Source organism: Alexandromys fortis, unplaced genomic scaffold (assembly GCF_014885135.2).
Source record: "Alexandromys fortis isolate MF-2015 unplaced genomic scaffold, M_Fortis_MF-2015_v1.1 scaffold_112, whole genome shotgun sequence".
NCBI lineage: Eukaryota > Metazoa > Chordata > Mammalia > Rodentia > Cricetidae > Alexandromys > Alexandromys fortis.
The window spans coordinates 5,659,745-5,665,744 of NW_026068013.1; positions in this window are offsets into that span (position 1 = coordinate 5,659,745).

Consider the following 6,000-nt stretch of genomic DNA (forward strand, 5'->3'; position numbering starts at 1 on the left):
AGCACCTTCTCTAATTTGAAATCTATCATTACATTTTAACATAGTATGTTGAGCATTTTATTAACTATAATATTATATCAGATATTATATATGCATAAATATAATTCTTATTGTGTATGTTTAGTATTTCCCTGCATTAAATCCTGTAAGTAATAAGGTAATATTTATTCTTGGAGATTAATCTTTGCTTTCGGGGCTTTTCATGGGGCATTTTTTCCCTCTCATTTACTTGGTCATATGCTGTGCCAGGTCTTATGAGGATAAGTCCCTGCAATTGGACCCACACTTCAAGGCACTTACAGGACTCTGTCCTTAGAACTAATCAGATTAGCCAAGGATTAGAAGAAGTTCTGACTCCTAAGTACCTAGACTGGACTGACTATTTTTTTTATTGTCTCTCCCCACATCTTCACGGCCTCACCCTATTGTCTCTGATGTTCTGACCCACCAAATTGCTCCCTTGCTTTAGAGTTCTGTCTTGCCTCTCACCCCATGGTTTACCCTCCCCACCTCTCACCCCATGGTTTACCCTCCCCCCCTCTCACCCCATGGTTTACCCTCCCCACCTCTCACCCCATGGTTTACCCTCCCCACCTCTCACCCCATGTTACCCTCCCCACCTCTCACCCCATGGTTTCTAGGCTCTCCCGTAATAAATCACATTCTGAAGAGTGATTGATCTCAACTTCATTGCCTTTCTGCCTACCACTCCCACCACACCCCCCTGTTTTTTGGTTATAACAGTTCTCTCTTTTCGGTCTATTTAACTCAGAAAGGAAAGAAAAGCAACTGCCCAAGTTAACATTGCCCTGGGGCGGCTGAGTGACTGTGAGTTGAACCAGTAGCTTCTAAGGCAGCTGCCATTATGACCCTTGCAGGCTCCAAAAAAATGTGGGGATGAACTCACTGTCTTGAACAGCATGCTCAGTGTCCTGAGAACAAACAGACTTTTCTTCACTGTTCGTTAAAAACATCTTTTCTTTCTGCTTATTTGGGGCTCATGAAGCAAAAGCTGAACTCTGTGAAGGTTCAAGGAAAGCTTGTGATACAACCACAAGTCCTAGCTGCCCGTGTGAGAGAAAGCTCTACATGTCTGCGGCTCTGAACAGAGGACAAAGCCGTTCTGTTGGCAGACCTGTTTACAGCTCTTTCATTTCTGAGGACTTTTCAACTAGAAACCTATCTATCTATCTATCTATCTATCTATCTATCTATCTATCTATCTATCTATCTATCTTCTATCTATTTACCATCTCTTGCTATGAAATAATCCTGTACACTGTGAAAAGGTATCGCTCTCTTTGTTAATAAATAGCTGAATGGCTGATAACTAGGCAGGGTTTTGGGACCAGAGAGAATGCTGGGAAGAGAAAGGGTGGATTCTTCAGCCAGACATGTAAGAAACAGCATGGGAAGTTCATAGATGAGGTAAGAAAGGCTCAGGGCAGCACATAGATGAACAGAAATGGGTTAATTTAAGTTATAAGTGTTGGCTGGATATAAGTCTAAGCTATTGGCAGAGCATTTATAAATAATATTAAGTCTCAGTGTGGTTATTTGGGAGCCACTGCAGGACACAGAAAAACTCCACTACAATCTCTATCTTCAGCTGTGTCATACAGCAAGTCGCATATCTGTTACAAATGTCACAATGCCAGTCTAGAGGAGAATGCAAATCAGGCCTGGACGAATAAGGGCAGGACCCAGGCATGGGCAGGAAGTTGGTGTTAGCATCTAATCATGGTGATGAGTGAGTTCCCTCCCCATTAGCCAGCCATAGATCTAGGACAAGGACAGTCCACTTACCGAAAATGCATTATTCTCTGTGATATTTTTACCAGGAAAATTATTTATTTATTTATTTATTTATTTATTTATTTATTTATTTATTTATTTTAGCACATCACCAAAGCCTAAAATACTCCTGTCCAACTTCCTTGTTTATTTTTTTTCTCAGACACCCTAATTAGATAGATATATCTCTTTTAAATCTGTGTTGCTTCTCTTCCCAGTTGTGTGTCTAGACCTTCGGGTATTTCTTGATGCCCCAATAGCATTGAGCATTGAGCACAGCTTAGAGAGAAGATGCTTAGTGTGCCTGCCTGCAATCCCTTCAACTCAAGGACAGCTAACAAGTTATACTAACCTCAGAGAGCAAGTCCCCATGAAAGTTGAGTGACTTGCCCAAGGCCTCACAGCACCAAAGCCAGACTGGTTTAGAGCTTTTCCTTTAATACCTATCCAGCTCATTAGGGCTCTTCCCCTAATTCCCAGACATGGGACTTCAAAGCAGTGGGCAGCAATAAACACCTAGTGGCTTCTGAACTGGAGGCATGTGTTCACATGTTTCCTGATCTGTGTTAGCTTTCTTATCTGAAGTCTCAGAAGTGGTACTCTTTCCTACACATACACAGACACAGACACACACACACAGACACACAAACACGCTCAGGTATCATGTTGACTGTGGAGAAAATGAACTGGCCATGCTGGGATGTGAGCTACTTTGAATGCTTTACACTAACTAGTCATGGGGCACCTTGTCTGGGAAAGTGAGGTTTGATCTGAGTTATCATAATGGCAGTCACAGCAGAGATCTGGAAGAAGAGCAGAGAGAACTGGAAATGCAGGGCTGAGGGGAGCATGAGATGGCAAAGCAGAACGGACCGTTTGGTCAAGAGAAAGAAAGCCAGTTTAGCCGAAGCAGAGGGGGAGACGGAACAGTACACAGGTGGGCTCAGAGTTTTGTAGACCAAAGAAAGACCCTCAGATTCCAGCCTATGTCATCTGTCAGAGACAGCTTTCAACTGAAGAGAGGCATCTCATAGTGAGAATTTTATTAGAATCCCTTTGTGCATAATTAATTCAATGCACTTCTCTTAAGGAGCATTCAGAGGTCAACATAGGGCATTTCCCACAGCAAACTCATCAGCTTGCACTGCCAACTTCCATGGGTAATAAATAAAGGGAGACTGAATGCCATTTATATCAGGCTATAAACCAAGCTCTCCAATGCCCCCTCATCTCTTCCCTGCCAGAAAGCCTTGACAAATATAACAGCAAGGGCCTGGCTCAGGTTCCTAGACTTCTCAAAATCCCAGTCTGGACAGGTCTGGTGCTCCGACCCCTGGAGTCCTTGTGTGATCTGTTTTCTCTTCAGCTCACACTTGAAGTGTCTTCGGCACATGGACACTTCAGCCCTCATATCCGGCCTCCATCTACTCTCCCTGAAGCAGCCTCCTGTTGGTCAACTCTTATGTGTGCACAGTTCCTGAGATTCACAGGCAGCTTAGTTCCAGATCCAAGGGCTAGTTTACAAAAAGATGTTATCTCCAGATAGACTCTGGTAAACTACTTTTCAGATCAAGGTGAGGAACACCCTTGAAGTCCAAGAGGGTTTTGGGAAGAGTGCATCCCAGGATTTGCTCCCATCATACTTGAGAGCAGCTCTGCAAACCTTCTTCCACAGGGTAGACTCTTAGCACTATAGTGCAGTCAGCGACACTCAACCTGCTCAGCCCCAGGACGGTTGTCCGATCCCTGTATCCTTCCTGCTTTACCGCTCCTGTCACCTTTGCTCTGAGCAGCCTTCCACATACACCCCATGGCTTTACCTAATCTGTTTTTAAGTTTGAAGCTAAATGTCACTTCCTGTGGAAGGATTTTCCTGTGGAAGATTGGTGTGATATAAATAGGTCCTCAAATTCATTGGCAGTCCTGTGGAAAGTATCCCTTTAAATCTGAGTGGGTTTGTGACTCAAAAGAAAGCAATGGACGTGACACCAAATGACTTGGGGTCAGGTGTCAAAGGACACACATCTTCTACTTTTCCTGTTGGAATTCTTTTTCTTGCAGCCTTGAGCTTCCAAGTAAGAAGCCTATCTGCTTTGAGTCTTCCATGACACCAGGTCTACGTGTCAGCACCTGGACGGACAGTGACATCAGCTCAGCCCTGCAGCAGCTGCCATAAAGGCAGAAACAAGTGAGTGGGGCAGTCTGGGATCCTACATGCCACCTCACCCCTTGGATGTAACCTATCTGGACTTGAATAGCCTCTTTGTTGAGTAAAGAGAGCTCTCTAAGAATCTTAAGGGCTTAAGCTAATAGGACTCACAGGTTGCTGCTGTATTTCTAAGAGTCCCAAGAGCTTTGTCTCAGAATTGTCCCAAAGTCCAGGACTGAAAATAGCTAATCTTAAAGTATGAGTGACTATGGAGCTTTGTTGAAATTCATTCTACAAATCATTGCACAAAACCCAACACGGGACCAGCAAGATGGCTCAGCAGGTGAAAGTTCTTGGTGCCAAGTCCCTGGGATCCACAGGGTGGAAGGAGACAGCCAACTCTTTAAGGTGTTCTCTGATCTCTACACTTGTACTGCAGCATGATCCCCATCCTAAATAGTAAATAAAAACACAACAAATAATCTGTGAGTCCATCAGAATATGGTGCCTAAAATTGCTTTGTTCACTCCTAGTACGTGGTAAGGCAGCAGTAAGTGGCAGGACCTTAAGAAGGGGATCAAGTCATGAGCATGGGAAGTGGCCATCATAGACAAGAATGGAGCCCTTGTCAAAGGGCTTGATGGACTAAGTCTGTTCTTTGCTTTCTAGTGTGTGTGTGTCTGAAGCAGAAAGACACCATACTGAGAGAGATCAGCCTTTGCCTGACATGGAATCTGCCAGCACTGTAATCTCAGACTCATCAGAAAGAGATTACTGTTGTTTCTTAATCATCTGCCCTCAGATATTTCATTAAAGCAGAACAAATGAACCTGAACAGAAACCCATAAAGCTTTTAAGGGAATTCTCTCAGCATGAATGAAAAGATACAGAAACAGTACAGGGAGGCAAGATTGGCTCTCTGAACTCCCATGAGTGGGAAGCACAGAGAGAGATGCATTTGGCTTCAGACATAGGCCAGAATGATTCAGAGGGGGAACCAAGGGTCTGCAGAATGGACTGGGGAGTCACGGTGCATGATTAAATCATAGTTAAAGGAAGGGCATGGTCCTGACTTAGCTGAAGGGCTATGAACTGGTAAACATGCACCTTTCCACGCATGCCTGTGTGTATGCCTGTCCTCTGCAGTCCCATCATTGTCTCTTGGGCGTTTGGGGGATGCAGATAGAAAAAAATTCTTTCAGTTTATTGGCACTCAGGAGTAGCCACATCCAGGGAAGTAGAGCTGACAAGACTTGATGGTTTCTGGGTCAGTTTTGGTGGCCAGGTCCTAGCCCCTAGGCCTAAACCTCATAGCCATACTAGGTGAAGGCATTTAGAAATTTGGTATATCTAGTATATTATATATTTCCTAAATCTGATAGCCATACTCGGTGAAGGCATTTAGAAAGGAATTTGGTATATCTAGTATATTAATATTTGATGGAACTGTGGAAGTTTCTAAAATATAGCCACATATTAATTATCTCTCCATCAAGAAATGAAGTGTACATCTATCTCCTCTTCTTTGACCTGGAAATATTTACATCTGTTTTGACTAAGAAAGCCTGGTGATCTCCAGGAAGCCAAGGGAAAGTGAAGTTGTCCTGCATCTTATAGATAAATTAGCCCTGGAGCTGAAGATTAGCCAGTGACCCCTCTTGACATTATGTAGAAGGAAAGAATTTTCTAGCTGGCTGTTGTCCAAATTATTGGTGCACAAACAAATGGAATATAAACAAGTGATTGTTGTTTAAGACCCTAAGTTTTTGGTAATTTGTTGCCTAGAAATGCATTGATAGATACCACTCAAAGTTGACCTTAAGAATCCCACCTCCGTGTGTCTATGGCACATTGTCCTCCCATGCAGGGGTGGAATTCTTTCATAAGGATGAGGCAGTGCCCCACATCAAGAGCAAAGCTTGCACAGCAGGTACCCCACTTGTTACCATCTTTGTTTCCTGATCCTACCCAAGAAGCTGTCCTGACTCACCACAGAATGCTGGGGTAGCACACATCCTGTGTGCTGTGTTTGCTGTGTGTTCCCAGCAGGCTAAGCC